The 25,724-nt window shown below is 42.7% G+C and overlaps 1 long non-coding RNA gene across 5 annotated transcripts in view; it reads left to right on the forward strand.

Moving 5' to 3' along the window:
- Positions 1-25,724, forward strand: part of LOC149857258 (uncharacterized) — a 73,174-nt gene that overhangs the window by 41,075 nt on the left and 6,375 nt on the right. The window lies entirely within an intron of this gene.

Consider the following 25,724-nt stretch of genomic DNA (forward strand, 5'->3'; position numbering starts at 1 on the left):
GCTCCACGCGGGCCCCATGGGAGGGGCTGCGGCCACTCTACCTGGCTCTGTCACTCCGATTCACTGTACCCTAGGGATGGCTCTGCTTTACACCAGTGAACATGTTAAGATCTACGCTAGCACACATTCAAGAACTGAAAAGGAAGTAGGAGGAGATTGGCATTTTACCTGCTTTGTCAGAATTCATGTAAAAATCAAATTATCACAGAAACACTGCTCAAGAAATTACAGATGGACTTGAAAGTCCTTCTGGTCAGCTTAGCATTTTCCCCATAATTTGGCATGCTTATTGTTGAATGTTTTCCTTGAGGAATCTAAGCATCTTGACATCTTGACTACATGATATTAGTCATTCAGATGGGACAGTTAAAGTGCCTGATGTGATGCTACTATGTCCTTTCCTGGTGTGGTGCTGGCTATATGTGCCATCCTGACAGCATAGCCATTGGTATGAAATGAAATACTGTATTATCATGGACTCACAGTCACTACCTAGGAAAAAGAACAAATGACTAAAAATTCCTCTAGTAATTGCTAATTGGCAGAAAAGGTGATGTTATGCTCTGGGTTCCCAGGACTTAAGCACAGGTACAGCTGGTATGAGTAATGGTGCAGCTAAAAGGTAACGCTACTGCTCAAGAGAGAAAAGTTCAATCCTGATGAGGACTACTTCTAGCTGTAAATAGATATTAGTCATTCAGATGGGACAGTTAAAGTGCCTGATGTGATGCTGCTATGTCCTTTCCTGGTGTGGTGCTGGGTATAGAAATTTGTATGCCTTAATCGTGACTAACTGTTTGGTTCATGTGGAACTTTGACTTTGGCGCAAGTGTTTTCCTCTTTATAGATATCGTTACCGTGAGAATTGTTTACCAAGAACTATAGCCACACATGATACCTTCTTTGTGAGAATGCTGTGTAGTCTGACAACATAGCTTGGGTGATTATGCTATCTTACTTTTGAAAGAACCATTTGCATGTCCAAGAGAGGTGGGGGTATCCTTTCAGATCACAAAGGAAGTGGTATTTCTCAGGCAGCTGCCTAGCACATGTTTGTGCCTGATAGACAATAGATCTTTCTACACATGGGGTGGGCCAAGGTCTTCTCTTTCAGTCACTGAAATGAATGAAAATTTCCATTGACTTCAATGGGAGGAGGGCTGATTTCTAGATTTTCAAAAGAGGTCTCAGGCTGCCTTCAGGTTTTTCAGGTAGATTTGCCTGAAGCATTTGAAATTCATCTACCTTTGATTCCTTTCTGAAATCATGGAGGTATTGATTTGAAAATACTGGGTTTGGGACTTGCAATTAGTTATAATGACAAAAGCAGAGGGCAGCCACCAAGGAGAGTATACCTGCTTGGCTTGCACTTACAGGGAAGCAGTGAGAAAGGCCAAAGCAGAAATGGAACTCAGGCTGGCAACAAAGATTAAGGGTAACAAAAAGTCCTTCTTTAAGTACATAGGGAACAAGAAGAAGGCACAGGGTAGCATAGGGCCTCTACAGGATGGACTAGGGCAACTTGTAACAGATAGAATGGACAAAGTGGAGCTCTTAAATGCTTTCTTTGCATCTGTGTTCCTGGACACAGATACAAACACACCTCCCATCAAGACTTTAGTCTGTCTTGAGAGAGATACCAATCCACCAATGGTTAGTGTTGACCTGGTGAAGGGGCACTTGGAGAGGTTGGATGTATTTAAGTTGGCAGGCTCTGATGTTCTTCACCCAAGGGTACTAAAGGAATTAGCCGGTGTCATAGCAAAACCACTGGTGCAATTGTTTGAGAGCTTGTGGTACTCGGGGCAGGTCCCAGATGACTGGAAAAGGGCCAATGGGGTCCCTATTTTCAAGAAGGGGAGGAAGGAGGACCCGGGTAATTATAGGCTGGTTAGTCTCACCTCTATTCTTGGCAAGACCTTAGAAAAAATCATTAAGGATCATATTTGCAGTGGGCCAGCAGGCAATACAATGTTAAGGGGCACCCAGCATGGGTTCATAGCAGGCAGATCCTGCCTGACTAACCTGGTCTGTTTTAATGACCAGGTCACAAAGTGCTTAGATTCAGGAGTAGAGGTAGATGTTATTTACTTGGATTTAAAAAGGCTTTTGATACTGTGTTGCACCCAATTCTTACAAGTAAACTAAGTAGCTGTGACGTGGATTTTTTCACAGTCAGGTGGGTGGGAAATTGGCTTATGGGATGCACCCAGAGAGTTGTGGTGGATGGGTTGTTTTTACCTGGAGAGATGTGGGCAATGGTACAAGGCTTGGTCCTTGTACTAGTACTGTTTAATATCTTCATCAGTGATCTGGATGAGGGTGTAGAAAGCACTCTGTCCAAATTCACAGACGACACCAAACTGTGGGGTATAGTAAACGCACTAGAGGGTAGGGAGTGAATTCAGGAGGGTTTGGATAGACTGGGGAAGTCAGCGGATCAGCATAGGATGCAATTTAACAAAGATAAGTGCCAAGTGCTGCACACGGGGAGAAGAAAATCACCAATAGATCTATAAACTGGGAAGTACCATTCTAAGTAGCACAACAGTGGAAAGGGATCTCAGAGTCATGGTCGACTCAAAAATGAACATGAGTCGCCCATGTGATGAGGAAATAAGTAAGGCTAACCCGCATTCTGTCTTGCATTAGCAGGTACATCATGAGCAGGTCTAGGGAGGTGATTCTTCCCCTCTATGTGGCATTGGTAAGGCCACAGCTGGAGTACTGTGTCCAGTTTTGGGCGCTGCACTTCAAGAGGGATGTAGATAACCTGGAAAGGGTTCAGAGGAGGGCTACTCATCTGGTTGAGTCTGCAGGTAAGGTCTTATGAAGACAAACTGAGGGACCTGAATCTGTTTGGCTTCCACAAGAGAAGGCTGATAGGTGATCTTGTGGCTGTCTAAAAACTCATTCGGGGGGGGTCAGCAGGGAATAGAGGATACTCTGTTTACCAGGGCGCCCCTCAGGGTTACTAGAAACAATGGCCATAAACTGAAGGAAAGTAGATTTAGATTGGACATCAGAAATAAATTATTTATGGTGAAGGTTGCCAAAATATGGAATAGACTTCCAAGCACCTGGCTGGGTTCACTTGACCCCAGCGCTCTTTCCTGCCCGGAGCAGGGATTCAGACTCAAAGTTCTAATGGGTCCCTTTTGACCCTAGAAATCTATGAAATCTATGAAAAGCGGAAGCTGATTTAAAATCTAGGCCCTTTTCATTGATGTTTTGATTTTGTACCATGAGAAGCACAAAATAGATGATCTGTGAATGGTTTAAGTCAAACCCTTGTCTATGTGTGTTAAACAAAGACTAGTTAAGGTTGTGCTTCTACCAGATCAATGATTTCATTTAATAGAGGTAATCTATAAAGAATACGAACATTTTATGGAATGGTACAGTAAATGAGAACACATTGCTACCCTTGTTAGTTAAGCATTACATTCTAACAACAATATATTGTTGAAGTGACAGAACAATAATTTATCCTGCATTGGTCTCATGGAGATCACTGTTTAATATTTTTGTTTATCATTTTGTACACAGTCTAGAATTTGTAAATATAAATCAGAAAATGATTTCAATAAACTAAGAACATCTATGTCGCGTACTTAATCATGAATTACTCTGTAGACAGAACTTGTGCAGGAGCATACATCAAAGTAGATATCTCTCTATGATCTAATATATTCCTCTACATGGCCATATCCAATACATGGTACTTATTATTCCATTAGTGCCCAAACCACAAACCTTTTCCAATATCCATCTGTGAAGATGCAAATAGCCACATACTTTAAGGATGGACCATTAAGGGGGTCATTGGTTAAAAGTCTGAACCTCATTAAGGGAATTAAAAAAATAAACAAACAGCCGTTGTCATGTATTTTGAAGAGTTTCTGTTGTACCATTGCATTTTTTATCTATGGTGATGATGTTGTCATGGGAACATATGCACAGGGGAATTAAATGATGTCAGGAGAAGTGTAAATGATGCAAACATACCTCATTTGAAATGTTAATTGCCACCCCTCCCCTGCTCCGAAGTACAGTACAATTTGATTTTATTTCAGATGGAGGGAAAAATATGACACTTTTGTCTAATAATAAGTAGCTTACATTGTTGTACCAAAGTGAGTATGAGTCAGTGAGTTAATCTGCATTGGCAGCATTTGCACTGGGGACCATCTGCAACCCTGCTTGTCTGAGCATCAGTAATATTCCTCTGTGAATATCTCATCTTGATGGTCAGGGGAGGAAGCAGCCTCTTTAAAGAGTTCCATAAATGCTTATAATTGCTGCATTAAACTTCAGTTTATTATTTTCTCCAGGTGCAGGTATGCGGATGATATGAAACCCCACTGCATTTACATACAAATTGAAGATTTTTATTAATCAGCCCAGTAACAGGAATCAAACGGCAACACTCCATCAGGTCCTTAAATACATTTGGTGACATTTTTACCATGCATTAGCATGATAGGGCAAGCAGAATATAATGTACCAATGATTGCTTTTCCATTGAAAGCACAAACGGTTTCATTTTTCCTGTCATCTCAAATAAGTGTTAAAGAGGGTTTGGAGGCTATTGTGTACGTTCCGTATGCTAGGGACTTACAAACACTGATGGCCACATTAAATAACCATTAGTGGCTCGGCTTAGATCATTGCAACATCCCTCCTCTTCAGAATTTATTCTTTGATTTAAAGTGAAAGCAATCTGTGACTGCTTTCATAAAGTCCTTCGGCTCCCTCCATTTTTTTTCCTCAAACAAAATGCATTACAACAGTAATTTTATGACTGTTAAGATAACTGCCGTTAACAAGCACTTAATTAAAATGTACAATAAATAGCAGGCTGCAGTCTTATCTCCTCTCATGAGCTCCCAGCAGCCTGAGACTCCAATGCACAGCCCTGCTGTTCCTCGGCTTGTTTGCAGATTAATTGCTTTTCTGTCTGGCAAAAGCTGCTTCTCCTTCAGCCAGATCGTAAATGACCAGATAGGGACTTTATCAATCAAGCTACTACTTTCTGTGATCACTTCCATTCAACACCTTCTGAATTTCGCATTGAGAGGAACAGAAGTTATAGAGATAGGATTTAACATCTTAGTTTTTGTGTGCTTGGAATTTACGATAGTACTGTCACCATTTGACACTGTTAATCTTTACGTACAATACCCTTGGAGCAAGGCTGGTTTTGTTCCTACACTGGAACTATACCTTGTAAGGACTGTGGAGAATACATATGAAACACAACAGAGATGCTCCCTGTAGCACAAGGTTACATCTACTTTGTAATCTGTAAGCATTTGCTGATGTGTCTCAGCATCTCTCTCTTCCTAACCTTGGATCCCAACCATTTTTAACAGCTTGTTATTTGATTGATCGGTATCTTCTTTTATTATGATTACATATTGTTTGTATTGGAGCTGGTGTCTGGAGGTCCTGGTCAAGAATCAGGGCTCCATTTTGCTAGGCACTGGACATTTATGTAATTAAATGAAAAGCCAGGCCCTGCCCAGTGAGATTTTATAAATGTTAACTTAGACTTTGCCTACTGACAAAGCTTTGGAAATTGTGCCCCTTGGCAGACAATTTGAAATTTCTGAATTAAAGACTGTATAAATAGGGCTAATTAAAATATAAATGTTATTCTTTACCAAGAGGTGTAATACCACACCTTCTGCTCCTTTCAGAATTCAGAAGACGTATGACTGCAAATACAAAATTAGTGTGTAAATCTACTGTACCACTTTTTGAAATGCATTCCTTGAACTGCAGTAAGATATGGTGTTTTCAACTTACCTGCTCAGAATATAAACAGATCATTCTAATTTATCAGATTTATCTCACATGCTGAGCAGAAGGAATGGATTCCATTTAGAGTCCTGAACACGCATAGTATAGTAACTTTGAACATACACTATATTAACTGGAGTTTGCTCCTGAATACATATGAAGCTTTAGTGTTAAACATAATTTGTGTAGCTGCTTCAGTGTCATAATTAAGGTCAACCATAAAACCCTCCCCAAACCTAAACAAGCAAACAAACCCCACACCTCTGAAGAGAGCAGCTCAACAAACCGAACACTTCTTTTGTGGCAGTCAGAAAGTCTGGGAAATTTTCTCAAGGATAAACTTATGTTGAAGGCCAACAGACAGTCTTCTCCCCAACCACAGTGTGTACATTTACGTTAGCAACCTCTAAGGCCACTTGGAGCAACCTTGCAAAAGATTTTTTTCCCCCTATGTTCTTCTCTGAGTGGTTTGTTCACAGTCTCATTCTCAAAACTCATCATAATGAGCTAATTATAAGTGAATTGAAAGGAAAATTCCACTTAGCTGGACAAACCAGCCAGCCCTATCCTTAGGCTTGCTCTGAAAGAGCCCCAAAGTAGATCCACACAGACCCTGGCTGGATCGTTGTGTTCACCTGTGTAATGCACACCTAGCAGTTGAAGAATAAATCCTAAAGCAGTGGAAACGTGATTCAGTGCAGAAATGGAAGATGCTATAGATGAAGAGTTGCTATAGAAATACACAAGGCTGCTTAAGGAGAAAATAACGGTTTGGAAACTTCCAAGCTATTCGTCATGGTCAGGACACAGCTACCATTGAAATAAGCAAACAAACAAGTACCAAAGAAATAATCACCCAGCGTATCAGTGAGAAGAAAATACCATCTTGTGAAGACAGCAGAATTACATGCATAGGTCAAACCAATTTGCATTGTAATCCTGCTTCACCCCAAATGTAACATATGTATGCACAGGCACTTGCAGCTGTAATGTAGTTATGACAGGGAAATATTATTATCAATGTGGGGGGGTGTGTAGCACACTCAGAACAGAGGGTTTGCATTCCATACCTGCAATCATAACATGAACAAGCAGAATCACTAAATACTTCTTAGAAAGATGTAATATATGCCTTTCAAACATGCTGTGCTTAGCAATGTTAGTGTGTGTTTAGTATTTTTTTCTTATTTAAATACAAGTTCAATCCTTGATGAAGCCTGAGTTGCAGCAACAATGGCTTTACATTTTATATTTTCCCTGGGCAGAGAAGAGTTTCAAATTCTTGTTTTTTTCATATTTTTTTATATTTACATTTCTGTGGACCTAGGACACTGCATAGCACACCCCTGCTGCCTTTTACCTGTCTGCCCCTTTGCAGTTAAGCAAGTGGTTACTTATTTTGCTGCTGTGGCACCAGCATTTGCAAGGGGAATCACTCATCTATCTAATGCAAGAGGTTCTTTCAACAATAAACCTTTTACTTAGTTCTGCCTGATGCATGCTTTTTTTCATTTGATTATTATGATTTTGAAATTTTTGTCCTAAATAAGGGGTTAGTTAAGATAGACTGAATGTCTTCAAATAATTTCAGTCACCTTGGAATATCTTAAGTGATAGCTCAGAAAATTGGCTCTTGATGAATCAGCTATGATATCTGCTGCATAAGCAGAATTTCTAAACAACTTATTTTAGTTTTCAGCACAGGAAAAGGCTGGTAGCATTTCTGTGGCAAGATCACTGATTGTAAGAGCAATAGAATCTTCTGGCTCATGGCACTGTGTTAGCTATACTAAGCTTGGTTTTTCTACATTTTAAATAGTTTTTATTAATTTATTTTGAAAATATTCTGACAGAAAAAAACGCATATTTCCATCATTACCTATATTCATTCAGTCTTGCAAAATTCTATTCACCCACTCAGCTGGGGGAGTCGTATTTTTATAGGAGAGAAGAGATTATGACTGAATAGTTATTTTTTAAAATTATGTTGTCACTTATGCATTATAAATATTTCATTCTCATGTACTCTGCTTCAAACTGGGTCAAGTTTCAGTAGCATGATTCCTGAATTCTCTGGCAGTTTGGTGGGGCAGACTGGAAATTCAGTGGTACCTTAATTTAAATTTTAAAATGGAAATTTTATTGTATCCAATATGAACACGAACAAAACCTTCATCAGAGTACCTCTCTGTTGGTTTTTTGACATTCCATTCAACAGACTACTCCTCACTGTTTACATCATAGTACCACCACTGAAGTCAGTAAAGCAATGTCCATTTACAGTTGATGAAGCCCTGGTTCCACATTGTCCGTTATAAATACACTGACTATTTTCCTTATAACCTTAACTGCATTATAGAAATTATCATGTGGAAAGCTTGAGGTTTTGGCATCTGAGCAAAGGGTTAAAAGTTTTGGAGCCAGATATGAGAAGCAGTTTAGCACTGCAGTATAAACACATTGACTAAATTCAGTGGAAGTCAATAAAACAGTCAGTAGTGTTGACACTCATTTTATCGTCTGTATGTTATAGATACAACAAGGCATTGAGATCCATGAAGCTGTCCATATGTCGTAGCAATATTGAATGTACAGAATCAACATACAACTTTAAGATTATTTTTGTGTTCCAGACAAAATTTTCTGAACACTTGGATTGTGGCACAGAATTCTGCAGCAAGTAGTTGGGAACAGAGTAGATTATGTTGCAAAACAATGTATAAACTCATTATATAATATAGTTGTTTAGAAATGTGGATGTATAACATAGATGGGATGGTAATGACAGCATGTCTAGCTCTACAAGGACATAACTGCACTCCTGAACAATCTCTGAGTATGTATTCAGAGCCCCTACTCAGCACTGCTAATGGCATTGTGGAAAACCAAAAATACCCTTCTTAGTAGAGGCAGTGTTGAACACTTCATTTCCTTAAAAAGAAATCTGGAAAACTTCCCAGATTATATATCTGTCCCTCTAACTTCAGAGGATATGACTGCACTAGGAGACCATGAGTAAGATTAATACTTGGGGCCTCTCTTTCTCTTGTAGTGCTTTTATTTTAGGTTTCTGAAAGTTCCTGGTTCTTGTAACATGGTGCAAATGTTAAGGAAAATAAATAATACATATGCATACACATACATATGTATGCATTTGACCTAATACCATGTGGTCATTTAGGGTTAATGAACAGGGAAAGGTGAACTGGTTTAGATTTAATATACAATCTGGTGGGGCTTTCACTGAGGCTAGAATGAATGAATAAGAATTTTAGTTACACTGAGTATGACTTTCTCATATTTATTTTCATATATCTGTATGAGTCCACATATTGTTGAGATTAAAAGCAGAAACACTGAATAAACATAAGAAAGTACAGTTTGTGGTATTTTTAATTTGAATCCAGGAAATATTTGAAATCTTGGTAGTGACTCTATTTTTCTATGAATTGTGGACCAGAGAATGTTCAGTCTGGTAAATAAACATTCACAATTTGTTCATATGATGCTTGCAGTGATTTCCAAGATTAAACTGTAGAACTCTTAGAAATTACATGTCCTTAGTAATTAATTTATTTCCAAGCAACCAAAAGATTCTGGATTTTCTTAGTGGTCCCTTTTCAGTAAAGCATGTAAACATGAACTTAAGTGAACTGTGCATTGGATGGGCTGTTGAATTTGGGCCCAGAAATCTTTCATCCAAACATTCTTAAATTGGGGGGGTGGGGGTGGAGGTGGAGTGCAGGGGGTATGTTTGTTATATAAATGGGAAATCTGGGGCTAGAGTTCATGGATAATTTCTCTCTTTACAATGGACTGAACCAAAACCTTGAATCAAAATAATAAAGAGCTTTGAGATATTTAACATCCACATTTATTTTTTCCTTATTATTTACAGGATTTTTAATAGACACTCACACAGTGGTGATTTACTAGAATATATTTCTGCCTCTGCAGACCTTTCCTGCTGAAAAATTTTAGTACAGTACACCCTTAGATTTTACTTTTGATCAGAAGCACCCCATCCCCACACCCCTTGAATTAATTGTTGCAGTGACCTTTGTTTTTCTTCAGGATGATCTTCAGGTGATGAGTGACTGTGGTAATGCTCTGGAATGCTAAGAGGCATGGACACTTTAGATCCATTTTGACATTTGTAAAGGTCATGCCGAGGGAGATTATAAATATTATAAAGATAAATAGATATCTTTTCTTTATTTAATGGAGGAATATTTTCATAGATTTCATAGATTTCATAGACAGTAGGGGCTTGAAAGGACCTCGCAAGATCATCAAGTCCAGCCCCTCTACCATAGGCAGGAAGTCTTCTGAGGTCAAATGATCCCAACAAGATAAACATCCAGACACCTTTTGAATGAGTCCAGAGTAGGTGTTTGCACCACCTCTGGGGGCAGTCTGTTCCAGACCCTGGACACGGACTGTAAAGAAGTTTTTTTTTTATGTCCAGTCCAACTTGGCCTTCCTGAAGTTTGTGGCCATTAGACCTTGTTATCCCTTGGGGAGCCCTGGTGAACAGGCTGCCATCAAGTCCCCCCTGAGCCCTTTCTTCTCCAGGCTGAACGGTCCAAAGTCCCTCAGCCTCTCCTTGTAAGGCTTACACTTTTGGCCTTTGGTCATGCAGGTGGCTCTCCTTTGGACACTCTCAAGCTTATCCTTGTCCATCCTGAAGTGGGGAGCCAAGAACTGGACGCAGTACTCCAGCTGTGGCCTCTGTAAGGCCAGGGAGGATGACATCCCTGGTTTTGCTGGAGATGCATTGGTGGATGCACGCCAGAGTTTGGTTTGCTTTGCCGGCCATGGCATAGTGTTGGTGGCTTATGTTCATCTTGTGTTCAGTTCTCATTTCAGTTCAAACAAACAGTTGTTTTCCATTTTAAAAAGTCAAATGTATACCATTAGTTCAGTTACTACATAATAATTATAATGTCCAAAAGAACTACCACTGAGAATTTTCTCCTTGAACCTATACTGAACATTGTCTGAGGCTTGTTTAGATTGCTGTCTTGTATTCATTTTCATTATTTACTCACTGCTGTACATTTGTGTTCTGGATTAGGACAGAAGTGGAAGATCTGAAACCTTGCATGAAATACTTAATTATTTTCTATGTGAAAATATGGAATAGTCATTTTTTTACATTGTTCTTGCTTCCAGAACAGGTATGTGTCCAGTGCAAAACCCAGATCTGAAACCCAAGAATTATAGGGGAATGTTTGAGATCTGGATCTGAATTGTGCAAATAATTTATATACTTTTATAATTGATGAAACATAACTACATCATAGTGACTCCATAAAGCTGGGGGGTTTTGAGTGGAAATGCAAGGTATAATTTAAGGCCTAAATATCTGGGTCTGTGCAATCTGATAAACTTTCTTCTGCATGCTGTTCAGGTATTATGGAGATTAATGGGGTTCCTTAGTACAGAAAGAAGGGTGATGTTAATAGGGAGTTTTCCATGTGAGCCCCTCCATTACTGCATGAACTTATCGTGTTTGCTCCCCCAAGTCCCATATGTATTAAATCTATAGCCAAACTATTAAAAATGATTTTCCACTTGGAAGATGGAGATTGAATGGCCTTTTCCATAGGTACAAGGTGATTATGTTTTGGAGCTGCATTTGTTTAGGAATGAGAAGGCTGGTAATAGTAAATGAAAATTGCACAGAATGATCTTGTCTGTATATTGTGAATTTTCAATTCTGTAAAAGAAACCTGGAGTTTGTGATTCACTGCTTACTGTTAATTGATTTTTAAAAGAAGAAATCTTTATTATTTAAATAAAGCCTCCAACTGAAAGCTGTGGTTCTTGATCTAGATGTGAATTTGGCAGCTTGCTTGCCTCTGCTACAATGGCAAACAGTAGCAGAAAGCAGCAATATTTTTTCCCTCTCTTGTCTCTTTAACTAACAGTTAATCCAGCTCTGTGTCTCAAATATCTCCTCAATGATCAGGAGTTCTTAACTGCTCACATTTTTCATTCTTCCCATCACCTGAGAAGGCTTGTCCTCTGTTAAGCCAAGCAGAGTTTCCAGTTAAAACAAAATAAAACAAAGCAAATCCCTTCTTTCTTCCTGCCAGTTCTGTTTAATTTTTGTCTAGTTACAAAATTGGCTTTCTAGTTAAATTATAAGTGGAAAAACTGGTTTTGCTTTCCACAGTGTTGCAGTGTCAACCTCTCAGAAACAGCACAGTTAGAAATGGTAAAGACCTTTGAGGTCATCTAATAAGTGCCACTGCCAAAGCAGTATTGTTCCCTGTAGAATATTTCCCAGTGCTTTATCTAGTCTCATTTTAAAAGTCTCCATTAATGGGGCATCCATCATGTGTTGAACATTATACCCTATGTAGGAAATCTCACAAGTTTTCCTTACTATAGAAAATTTGTAACTCATCTTATAACATTCACTACCAGTGGGAGGGGACCTTTAATTAAAACTTTTGGCCTTTATTGTAGACTCTTGCTTTGGATTTGTCAGATATATTTTGTACTCCTAAGCACTGACTCCTATTTTTTTATTTATCCAATGTGCCATGGAGGTTAACCACTGCTATGTTGTACAGCTCTTGTATAGTGTGGAGCTGATCTAGACTCCAGTGACTTTAGCAAGAATCTTTCAGTCATGCAGAGTTTGTTTCCTGAAAACAATTGACAGTTCTATGGACTCTCTTTAGGTCAGAAATTTGGGTGTCATACACAATGATATCACTGTGATGCAGAAGAAATCAAGATCTGTTTCTTCAGCTGGCTATAGTCAAAAACTTGAAATAGATGTAGTGTTACTCCAGTATATACAAGAAGATGACTAAGGGTGATGTGGGAGTGTTGGCAACAAAAGAAATACAATAACCATCTTCACAGCCCAGAAGTGTAGTCTGTAAACATAAGCAATTTTTTTGTGAAATAAAAAAATAAAACCAAAAAGTCTGAAATAAGCAAGTTCAGCTTATGTTTTTGAGTACCTGGCATGATTGCTGCTCTATAATGTTTATAAGGACTTTGCCTGTAGTGCATCCTAAAAAACAACTTTTTATGAATCCTTCCCAACTTGTAGCAGAACAGCCACTCAATGACAACCTGCCACCCTCAAATCTTTTTGCTTCTGTAGCCTCTCAAAATAATAGGAACCAGAATCTCTTTTTTAGATTAATTACATCCCCTGTATGGGAGCTTCCACTAATCAATTGATAGTGCTGTTTAGATTGGGTATCAGATGAGGTAGGTGTGGGAGCTTCACCTGAATTCAGAATTTAGCATCACCTAAAAGCACCTACAAGGCAATAATTAAAAGAACCAGGGGAGTGATGGTTAATGCTCTGTTTCTGTTATAAATATATTGTCTATCAAAGTCCTTGATCCAAGTTCTGACCTAAGCAACACCTAGTATAAATATGGAGTAACAGCAGTAATGCCACTGGAGTTACTCTGATGGCGATGTTACACATTAAACTTAGATTATACTAAATCTGGAGGATGTTAAACAATGTTAAAGTTAGGACATGCTGTGTGCACGTTACAACTTAATGTAGTTTCTTGCTTGCATAGCTCTGACTTGCCACTACAGGGTTGGTGAGAAGGGGTGTGTCTAGGAGCCAGGACACCTAGCTTTATCCCTGGGACACCTCTATCCCTGTTTAGGAGGCAGAAGAGGCTGGGAGTGGTGCATCCTGGAATGCTGGAGGATTGTAAATTACTCATTTTATCTGTGTGGAGAAGACTGAAGTTACCCCAACATGAGCAAAGCCTAGCATGAAGGCACGTAGCATGAGTTAGCGAGCTTTAATGTGTGGACATTCACATTTTAAATGCCCTTAGTATAATGTGTAACTTCACCCTAAATTTCAACTAATGCAATGTAGATTAGTATTTGGACTAGCATCCCCAAATAATCATCTCAGTACACTAAGAATTCCTTCATATTAAATCATGAGAAAATGTGTTCTTTTTATTTTTTTTCAAAACAAAATTTTTACACCATGCTTTTACACTGGTGAGGCTCTTTATTATTCACTTTTTATTAAATGTGTATAGGATCTTCTGACAAAGGTTTCTTGTGATCTCTTTCACTGGAATAGCTTTGTAGTTGGGAAAGATGGTCATGTATATGTAACAATGTCACAAAAAACCTTGCCTCCTGTGCATTTCATTGATGATTATAGCTACAACACTCCAACCCTACTATTGCACGTGCATGTCTCAAAGTAGTGTACAGAAGTTTCAGCCTACTTCTGGAACTAGTCCATCTAGGTTGGAAGGCAGCTCATCTGGGCTGGAAAGTAGATGTCATCTTGAGGGTAGTAGCCCCAGAACACATTTTTGGTATAGAAAATGAAGAAGTTTTATTGATTACAATAACTATTGCATTGTAGTTATTGTGAAATTCAATGGCAGGACAGCAAAGCATGTGTTGGATGATATTACAATGCCCTACAGCAGAAGTCCAAGTTCTTGGTAAAAGTGCCAAGAAATCATTAGTGAGAGCAGTTAGCAGGACCTTAGATACTTCAGTACAGGTATAGGTTTTTTTTTTAACATTTTAAAAAGTTTGTTCTGGGTTCAGAACAAAGACATGGTGCTTTTACCTATCTAGTGGTGTATATCCACAGTTTTCCCACTTGTAGCTCTGGACTGCAGTGCTGTTCTTACCTAACACTTCTAACTGAATGAATATTTCCACAGTTCTTCCTTTCAGTAGTCTGTAACCAGGAGTAGATGGTTATCAATCAGGCAAAGCACTGCTTATTTTAACAATAGGAACAAAGCTTATGGGGTGGGAGGGGGAGGAGGAGGTAGTGGGGAAGGATTTTAAAACAAGAGGATGCTCTTACCTAAAAGCTGATTATTTTCAGGTGGTAACATGGACAAGCCTAATTATTTCAGCTCCCCTCCTTTTCCCTCCCCACACCCCTTGGTATTATGCAATTAGACAACAGTTAGATCCCTCACTCCAGGGAGAGTTTCTTTTTAAATTGGATACAGTTATTTTGGTCCTGGCACTGCCTATTCATAACTCTCAAGTGTTTGTTGAGAAGTGTGTATCTTGAACCATTTTTTTTATTTAATTAGTTACTCTGGCCTAATAGGAATGCACATGTAGATGTGACATTTTACTGTGGAGATAGTTGGTCAACTCTGCAATGAAGCGTCCCTAGATGCACCCAGCATTTATTATTACAGAACAGCCCTAAATGGGTATATCTACACATGCATTTAAGTGTACCTAAATTTAATGCATGTTAACTTAATGCACATTAAGTGGGTTTAAGCAAGTGTCTATATGTGTAGGTGTTAAAGCACATTAATGCTGTGTGTGGACTGACTTGGGACTCAAGTTAGTCCCAAGTCAGTCCAACACAGAACATTAATGTGCTTCAATGCATCTACATGTTTGGTAATGTGCTTTAACTATTCACACCTAAAGTTGATACATGCATTTGCATTTGCATTTGCCTAAATTCACCATTTTTAAAGTTCATTAAGGTTGTGCACATGTAGATACATGCCCTAATGCACCTTAAATTTAGGTTAATGTAGGTGCACTCCATATTCAGCATTTTGACAATTAGGTGTAAAGTTTCTCAGTTTGGTTATCCCCAAAAGTGTCCACTTTTTAAAAATGGCTTTTAATTTTTAGTTCTTATAATTATAAAAACAAGCCCAGTAGCCCACAAATATAAAGACTGAATAACCAATGCAATGTTGCCTACAAAAAGACAGCTGGAATCATTATGATCTTGAGGGGTATGAACTATTTGGTTTCCAAATAATTACATTGAGTGTTAACTTTTAAGGTCTAATCATGATATTTAAGGAGGAGATTGTAAAGGCATATAGGCAGCCAGTGCCCACTGAAAACCCAGAGGGTCTTGGGAGAATCTCTCTGTTCAGGTCAGCATTTACTGATGAGCATTTTTAGCAGATGGAATGAGATAGTGAGTACACTATGGAACTAATGTAGTCAGTAATGTAGCCAGAAGGAAAGGAGAAAGACACTTAGGCTGAGACTAGGAGAGAAAGGAAGAGGATTGGGAGGAAGGTACATAGAAATGACAACTCAGAATTCTGTTCATATTCTAGGGCAACATTCTACTCTTGGTTTGGGTGCAAACTTCTTATTGTCATAAGTGGCTGTGACTCTGCTTTCCAGACTGATACCCTGGCCTATAGTCCATCATTAAACCCAGAACTTCAGCCCAGTTTACAGTACACAAATATTCTTGGCCTGTAAGGAATATTTTAAGATGCATCCTAAGTTATCTAAGGTACATATAGTGATTCTGATGCATGAGTTTGTAATCTCCAGATTGGATTAGTATAATTCATTTTATAAGGGCTTTCCTTCAAAAGGTGTTCATGAACTCTGGATTACGTGATGTAAGATTCCATAGTGCAGCTGTCTGGCCAGCATTTTACACAGGCTAATATAGCTTATTATGTGGATTTTAGAAATAATGTCTAAAACAATGGGCATTAATGGCCAAGGCTTTTCTGATTCTGCAGGTTTCCATATTCCTTGTGTCTTGTCTCATACATAAAGATCACCAGGCCTTGTGGTATTAATTGCTCTTCAATTAGTTTAAAATCCTCTGGATTGAGAGCATTGCCTCTTTTACGCCCCATCATGTTTTATTTCTAAGTGGTATCGGGAATGCAGACTCAAAGGCTTTATTCAAAACTAAATGAAAATCCCATTTTTAATTTGGGTTTTGCATTCTGACGACAATTATAAACCATTTGGAGGGGAGAGGGGCTGGAGGGGGCTGGGTTCTTTGTTTTTTTTACCATGTCATAAGCTGTATTTTTTGCAGTGAATTTTGAGAAGCAAGTAGATGAGCAACTATGCCCTGTGCACTTACAACTGTGAAGATTGTGTCATATGCCTAATTTCGCACTCTGGCTTCCTTTAAGTGTATTAGGGGTTTAAATTGAACGAAAGGTCAATTTCAGGTTTGGCCATTTCAGTTTGCTTGAATCAATGCCTGAGCACACAAGAAAACACACAATGTGAATTATGTTAGTTTGTATTCCAAAAAGAAGCAACATATTTTCATATGTGAAAAAAGTACCTTCTTCTCCTCTTTACATACAAAATAGGTTAAATATGTGGGCTAACCTTATACCTTTTCAGTTCTACTCTATTTCTTTGGACTGCTTTTGAAGTGCTCTGCTTCTCCACACTGTGTAACATTCCCAAGATGTGTTTGTTTTACTGAACCCAAGCTAGTTGCTGGCATGATATAGATTGATGTTACATTTACATTTAAAGTTAAGTGGGCATGGATCTATCTTTTTAGCATGTTAAAAATAAGACCTTATTTTACATTCTAATTTAGAGGAGACAGTCAGGGTTAACTTGGCATCAGGCTCTGGTATTTTGGTTGATAAGGTTTAGTGTAAATAAATGCAGGTCTATGAATTAAATGGCATGAGGATCAGTTAGGGGTGCTGGCTTTCCATAGCCTTAATCTGGTTGGCTTAAATGATTTATAAACTGGCAACATGATGAATGTTGTTTTAAGTGGACAAATCACATTGAAGAGGTGTAGCTTTCTGTCAGTGTGTAACATGACCACTTCTCTTAGGGGAAGAATAACAATCGCAAAGACCAGTAAGTGTAACAAGATCACAAGTAGGCATATTCCTTCTCTCAAACATAAATCATTAGAAGGGCACTTGTTCTTTTCTTTCCTCTTTATGTGTCCTTCCTCATCTTATGTTCAATTTTTTTTTTTGGTGCTACTTCTCCATTGCTTTGGAAAGCAAAATCCTCCACTTGATTTGTGCTGCAGTTTCTTCATAAATCTATGAGGCTTGTCTCCATCAAGCTGTATTTTCCATTAAAATATGGTTCCCAGGTGATTTCCAATACTATGAAAAACATGTAGCCGTAAGTCTTTCACTGATTGTTTATTATCTGTTTAGGTGCTCCAGAGGATTTTGACAGCTAGGACTTGTATCATATGTAATGTAATAAAAGTGGATATCTTCAGTATAACTGCAATCGCTGGTCTCCTCCTTATTCGCATATCAAAGCGGTATTTGTTTTCTGGGCTATTTTTTTAACATGTAACTTTGGGTCCACTCCAAATCTTGCCCATTTTAACTTATTGCTTTCTTTTGCTAAGTAGCCAAGGGCAAATGTGGCACTTCCATACTGTGAACTGTAAACTGTTTGAAAAGTATTAGTCACAAAACTACTCTGTTAGGCTAGTAAAAAAAGGAACTTATTTTAGATGATTTCTAACATGCACAGACCAATTGTTTGATATGAAGCAAAGTTGAACCGCATGTGTATGCCCTCCCCCACAGACCTGCTAACCCCTCTGGATTCCACCTCTACCTCTTGTCCCTGGCGAAAGACTGTACATGCAGTTTTAAGTAAGCCATGTGAATGTAGACCAGTTGCAGTGGACAGCTGTATGCACCCTCTGTGCAGATCATTGACTCTGGGGCATGTGCCACTTGAAAGCTTTGTGTCTTGTGGCTCTTGGCCATATCCAATTTTTAGTTTTGTGGTGAGAAGGCTTAGGAAATTATCCTGCAGTCCTCTCACGGGTCAAATTCCTGTTGACTTGAAAGATAACTTTGACTGCATTAGAAGATTGACTATGCATAAATATTTATAGATATCTGGTTGTACAAAGTTGGGAAAGAAGTCAGATCCTACTTGAACGTGCTTAGTTTTTCAAGTGCCCAACTCAATCGGCATGTTGCAAATCCAATCCATCAAGCATAGAGATTCTACCCAAGCACAGGGATGTCACTACCTTGGCATGTAACTCATTATATCACTGTGTGTTACAAAAATAGATGCATTACCCCAGAATCAGTCCAAAGAAGGCTCTGATGGCCCACATCCCAGAGGTGGTTGAAAGGGATAGACTAATCACATAGGAAAGTGGCAAGGCAAGAAGAAAAGAATGCATAAGGGCTAGGAAGAAGAAGGCTGGGCTTGTGCCAATTTACTAAACTCTATACATGACAGAAAAAATAATTTTAAATGCATCTTCATCATTTCCCCTCCACCCAGGTGGGGAAACCATGTTGATGTAATGACTCAGCAGGAAAGCAATCAATCATTATCAAGCAGAGTCTGTTCTTCAAAGGCTGGTATTCAAAAATGTGAAGGCAAAATGATGTAAGCTAACCTGAGTAACTTTCCAGTTTGGAGTGTGGAGTGTGGCCTCCTGAATGCTGCTGCATTGCCACTTCTGCCGCTTCAGGAGTCACCATTTTTATCCTTCCATTAACATGTCTCCAAGTGATGAACCAAGGGATCTGGATTTTTATCTCATGTTCATAGTAAAGGGGTAGGCCTATACCCAGTCACAGGTGTCCTGCTCAAATCTGGCTGTTCAACAGAAAACAATAGTTTCCTTCCTTCCTTCCTTGGCCACCCTCCTGCACAACGCTAGTGAGGATGATGACCTGATTCTCATAGGCGGGCACATTAATTGCACAATTGATGTCTCATTCAACTGCACAGGGCCTCAGCCTTACCTGCCCACAAGCTGAAGTCTGCCCCGGAGACTGCAGACCTCATAGATGTCTGGTAAGCCCTGCATCCTGACATGTGCTAGCACACCTGGGCCAGGATGAGTGCTGGTGGTCTCACCATAGCTCGCCTTGACCGCCTTTATGTCACCAGACACCATCTACCACTCCTATGCAGAAGCTGCATTGTTCCCTCAGTCCTGACAGATCATGGCTTGGTCTGCTGTGAACTGAGCCTGCCTGGGACAGCCAGCGTGTAGGCACATTGTTGGTGCTTCAATGTAAGCCTGCTTTGAGACTGCTACTTCTGAGACTGCTTTGCCCACTTTTGGCAGGGCTGGGAGGCTGTGAAACTAAACTAATCCTCCTGGAAGCTATGATGGGATGTGGGCAAGGTACAGATCTGGGCTTTTTGCCAACAGTATACCCAGCTGGCCACAAATGAACTCTGCTGCCATAACTGAGAGCTGGAGGAAGATGTGGCAGAGCTCAAGACCACTCTGCTGGCCGCCAGCAGTGGTGCAGTGCTATGTGAGAGCCTCTGGTTTTGCAAGAAAAACCTGTGTGACTTGGTGGAGAGCACAGCCCGTGGAGTGAGGATCCACACCCGCTGCCTATTGCTGGCTGAAACTGATGCTCCAACCCCCTTCTTCTTCAACCTGGAGTGGCTGTGGGCAGTGACCAAAGTCTTGGATCATCTCAAGACTCTTGAGGGCTGGGTAATTACAGACCCGGGCAAAATACGTGAACATGCCATTGCCTTCTATCGTGATCTGTTTGTGGTTGAGCTGTCCTGCCACATGGAAACCCCACAAGGGCCTGCCACATCTCTGTGTCCTGGAGGCCAGTGAACTTGAGTGGGAATTTTCTCTGGAGGAGCTGGCAGCTGCTGTGGGTGATCTTGCCTCTGACAAAGCCCCAGGCCTTGACGAGTTACCTGCTGAATTCTATAAGATCTTCTGGTCTCTCCTCGGCCCCCGTCTCCTACACATTTTCCAGGAGATCCTTGCAGACAAGGTTCTGCCAATCAGCTGCTGCTGAGTGGTGCTCATGCTGCTGCCCAAGAAGGAAGACCTTGGCTGCATTAAGAACTACTGGCCAGTCTCCCTGATACGTGCGAACTACAAGATTAAGGCCAAAGCGACCCACCTCTACGTCATCATGGCTTTCATCACTGGGCCTGAGCAGAGCTACTGCGTGCTGGCTAGGACCATCCAAGACAACTTGCTCCTGCTGTGCAACCTACTCACAGCCAGTAAACTCTTTGGCCTGGACATTGGCCTTATCTCTCTGGACCAGGAGAAGGCCTTTGATCAGGTGGACCATGCCTACTTCTTCCAGACTCTGGTGGCCTTTGGCTTTGGGCCCCTCTTCCCTGGGGCTCTCTGGGGAACCGAGACACCTCCAGCCTGTTCAAAGTGAAGGTCCTGCTCTGTGCCCCATTCCGTGTGTGCAGGGGTATCTATCAGGTCTGTCCCCTGTTGGGCATGCTTTATGCCCTGGCCATTGAGTTGCTGCTACACGTTCTGTGGCACCGCCTGAGCAGTGTGGCCCTGCCATCAGCCACTGGCCTGTCCCTTGGCTCTTCACTCCAACTGTCGGCGTATGCAGAGGACGTGACCATCTTCTGCAACATGTAGGAAGATGGGTGGTTCCTGATGGACTGCCAGTGAGCCTATGAGTGATCAGCCTGTATCAATTAGGCCAAGAGTGATACCCTGCTGCTTCATGTGTGGACCAGTGTGACGCCCCCAGATTTGCCAGGGGGCCTCACCTGGTACCACAAGAGCCTCAAGGTCCTGGGCATGTTCCTGGGGCCACTGACCTTCATGGTGTGCAACTGGGATGGCCTTGAGGGGGTGGAGGCTTGCCTGCAATGGTGTTACTGGCACCTACCCAGCCTGTCCTACTGTGGATGTGTCCTCATTGCCAACAACTTGGTGGCGGTGACCCTGTGGCACCAGTGCACCATACTTGGCCTGCCACAGGACCTACTCGAGAGGCTCCAGTGCCTCCTGTTAGATTTTCTGGGATGGATGCCACTGGCTTCTACAAGCTGTCCTTTACCTACCTGTCACCGAGGGGTGTCAGAGCCTTGTAAACCTGGTGAGCAAGGTAGCTACCTTCTGCCTGCAAGCCCTTCAGCAACTTCTCTTTGGTGAGGAGTGCTTACCCTGGCAACTGGTGTGTCGGTTCCTGCAGAGGGTCAGGGCCCTCAGCTTCAACTGAGAGTTCTTCCTGCTGGACCTCATGGTTCTGAATTGGGCAGTGCTTCTGGCCTTCCACCATGTCATGGTATGAGCCTGGCAGGCCATCTTTTGGCTCCAGCCCCAGGCCCGGCACTTGCAGTTCTTGCAGCTGCTGAGGGAGCCCCTGGTGCACAACCCAGCCCTGTGGCACCCTGTGCCAAGCCTGGCCTCTGCCAGCCTCACAGCCACCCTCATCCAAGCATATGTCCTCCACCTGTGCCATCTCCTTGACTCCGCTTGGTCAGCCTGGCTCTTGCCTGAGGCCCTAATCACCTGGCTAGGCATGCACTCCATCCGCAGCATTGGCAGTCTTCTCCATGACATCCAGGCTGCGCTCCCACTGGAAGCAGCAGCCACCCTGGATGACTATCACCGGGCATGCCAGCTCCCCCGCATTGTGGATTCCTCAGGCGAGGACTTCCTCCCGTTACCAGTCACCCCAGCTGTGGCCAGTGAGCTGGCCAGCAGGCCTGGCACTCTGCTGATGCTCCCCATGCCTCCCAACAGTGACACAGGTTGCCCCTTTGCTTTTTGCCACATAGAAGCCTGTATGCCTGTGTGGTTCACATCCACCATGCCCAGGTGCTGGCAGGCCACCCTGATACACCATGGCAATGGTGCCTGGGGCTGCCAGATTCCCCACCAGCCCACCTGGCGCGGCACACATTGTATAAGCTGCCAACTGCCAAGTAGACTGGTGAACTGCAGTGGCGGTTGCTGCATGGCATCCTAACCAGTGGTATGTTTGTGTCCCACTTTGACCCAGCCACCTCAACAGCCAACTCCTTCTGGCCCAGGTGCACTGAGGAGAACCAGCTCCCCAGGGAGCCACTAAACCAGAGCCATCTGGCATGTGAGACAGGGAAGTGGGGACACTTACCTGTCCCCTCCTTTGGTGGAGGGAAGGACCCCCTAGCCCCTCCGAGAGTGGTGCAGCACCGGTAGGCACCGGCTGCGCACAGTTTAAAAATGGTCTGGCAATGTCAGGAGCTGTATTCAGCCCCCAGCTCTGGTGAGAGACGTATGGGCAGAAGCCTGCTGCACCCCCATGAGCCCAGGAACCCCCAAGACCACCCAAGTGGACACCAGGACCCCTGATGAGCCCCAGCCTGCCCGGAGGTAAACAGCAGCCTGTGGTGGGAAGGACATAGTCCAGCTGAAGGGCAGCTGAGTGGAGTTGAGGAGGGTCACACCCTCCCTACCTCCTACTTGGCCCAGCCCCCCAGGGAGTCACATGACCAGAGCCTTGTGAACGGGAAGCATAAACAGGCATGCTTCTGGGTCTGGTGCATGAGCTATCATGGGAGTTCATGCAGGAGGGTGAGTGGGAGGGCCCAAGGCCCTGCCAGTGAGCCGCAGGGTAGGTAGTTCCATCAGTAGCCAGACTACCAGTGGCACAATGCAGATGGCCACACAACACACCCCAAGGGCTCCTTCGGAGTCTGAGGCCTCCCCTTCTGGCACTTCTGAGGTCTCCACCCATATGGAACCCAATGGTTCCAGGCTCAACACAGATGGAGCCTCTGGCTCTCAGCTGCAGGGGCTGCCTGGCACATTTCCAGGCACATGGGACTGGGATTATAGCCACCTCCTCTTGCAAAGTCTGCTCCACTTCAGAGTCACTGAGGCATCAGATAGAGGAGCTCCAGACCACAGTTCAGAGACTGTGTGCCATCAGGAATGGTGAGCAGGAGGTAGACTCCTACTGCCAGACCCTTCACCCCCTGGAGGCTGAGAGTAGACCAAAGTCACCTTCCAGGACAGGGGACTCAAGGATCTCCCATACTGTCCATCCAGGGCACTGGCCCCAAGGCCCACTGCACCACGGTCACCTTGCCTCTGGAGCTTTGCAATAGGTATGAACCTCTTGCAGTCCCAGTAGATCCTGCAGAGCTGCCAGCTCCTGCAGGCAATGGAGGCTTACTCACAGCTACTGTCCCTGCTCTCCTAAGGCCACACATAGAGTGGTCATTGTTGGAGACTCCCTCCTGAGGGGGACTGAGGGCACAATCTGCCACCCTGACACCTTAGCTCAGGAGGTCTGCTGCCTCCCAGGAGCTCATATCCAGGGTGTAACCATGAAGATCCCAAAGCTCATCCAGCCGACCTACCACTATACTATGCTCCTTATCCATGTGGGCACAAATGGCACGGCTTGGATCAATCCCAGCTGGGTCATGAGAGGCTACAGGGCTTTGGGAGTGGGGTTAAGGGGGTTGGGAGCACAGGTGGTGTTTTTCTTGATCCTCCAAGTTTTGGGTTATGGGCTGAGGAGGGAGAGGAGGATCAAGGTAGTTAACCAAAGACTACAGTTCTGGTGTCATTGTGAAGGTTTTGGCTTCCACAACCACAGTCCTCTTTTTGGTGAGAGAGGCTTTGGTCTGCTGAGAAGAGATAGCCTCCATCTCACTGCACTGGGGAGGAGGCTCTTCGCAGACAGAATGGCTGGCCTGCTTGACTGGGCTTTAAACTAAGCCTGCCAGGGGACGGGGGGACTACTGCCACTGCTAGCCCACTGGACAACTTTCGCAAATCCAGCAGATTAAGGCACTCAAGGGAACCCATTCCTGCCCCAGCCCCATAATGATGTGTAGGGAGGATGAGGGCCTCCAATGGGACACTTAGGTGCCTGTACACCAATGCCAGGAGCTTCAGGAATAAAGAGGAGGAACTAGTCCTCCTGCTAAACAAGAATGACTATGAATTCACAGGGATAATGGAAACCTGGTGGGACTCCACCTATGACTGGGCCACAGATATAGACGGAGAGATTGTGTAGACAAAAGGGGTGGGGGAATGGCTTTCTATGTCAAGGAAAACTACACATCCCTGCAAGCCAACATTGGCATCCAGGGTGGACAACTGGAGACTCTCTGGGTTAAAATCCATGGTGAACTTGGCACAGGGAACACAATGGTAGGAGTCTACTACAGACCCCCTAAGCAGGATCAAGAGCTCAACCAGGAATTTGCCAAGGAACTGGCTGAGGCTGCAAGCTCCCAGGGCATGGTTTTCATAGGAGACTTCAACTACCCAGACATCTTGTGGGAAGAGCATTTGGCCAAATCCGAATGGTCGCAAAGCTTAATCACATATGTGGATGAGCTCTATCTGACTCTCTGGATGTCTATGGACCGACAAGAGGCAAAGTGCAGCACACCCTGGTATTGGCAATGGGGGATGATCTAGTCAGCAATCTAATGATCAAAGGGAATCTGGGAGACAGTGACCATGAGCCAATCACATTCACTATCCACTGTAAAGCTGGCAAGTCAGTCAGCAATGCAGAAGTTCTGGACTTCAGGAAAGCTGACTTTGACAAGCTCAGGAGGCTTGTTGGTGAGGCCTAAGGGACCACGACCCAAAGGGGAGGGGAGTTCAGGATGAGTGGTTTCTCCTCAAGGGAGCAATCCTGAAAGCACAAGCAATCTCATCTTGGAGGAAAGGCAGCAAAAAGGGCACAGCAGCCCCTTTGGCTCTGCAGGGAACTTGCGGACCTCCTGCATCTGAAAAGAAAGACCTATAAAGGATGGAAGACTGGAACCACCTCAAAGAAGGAGTATTCTGCATTGGTCCAGACCTGTAGGAAGCAAAACAGGAAAGCCAAGGCTGCAACTGAACTCTAACTGGCTACATGTATCAAAGACAATAAAAAGTCCTTTTTTGGATATGTGGGGAGCCAGAGGAAAAGCAAGGGGAACATTGGACCCCTGCTAAACCAAATGGGACAACTGACAACCGATGCCCAGGAAAAAGCCAACCTGTTTAACGGGCATTTTGCATCGGTTTTTTCACCAACCCCAAGGGATGACCCTGATCAATATGGTACAGGATGGCCAGGGAGAAGGACAATTATTACCCTACATCAATGCTGACCATGTGAAGGAACACCTTGAGAGGCTGGATACCTTCATGTCAACTGGTTCTGACAGTTTATACCCCAGGGTACTTAAGGAGCTAGTGGGCATCATAGCTCAGCCCCTGGCATGGATCTTTGAGAACTTGTGGAGCTCAGGTGAAGTGCTGAAAGATTGGAAGAAGGCCAATGTTGTGCCTATCTTCAAGATAGGGAGGAAAGTGGATCCAGGGAACTACAGGCCTATCAGTCTGACCCCTATCCTGGGGAAGATCTTGGAAAAAATTATCAGAGAACAT

This window comes from Crocodylus siamensis, chromosome 9, assembly GCF_052110815.1.
Source record: "Crocodylus siamensis isolate JL-2025a chromosome 9, ASM5211081v1, whole genome shotgun sequence".
NCBI classification, from domain to species: Eukaryota; Metazoa; Chordata; order Crocodylia; family Crocodylidae; genus Crocodylus; species Crocodylus siamensis.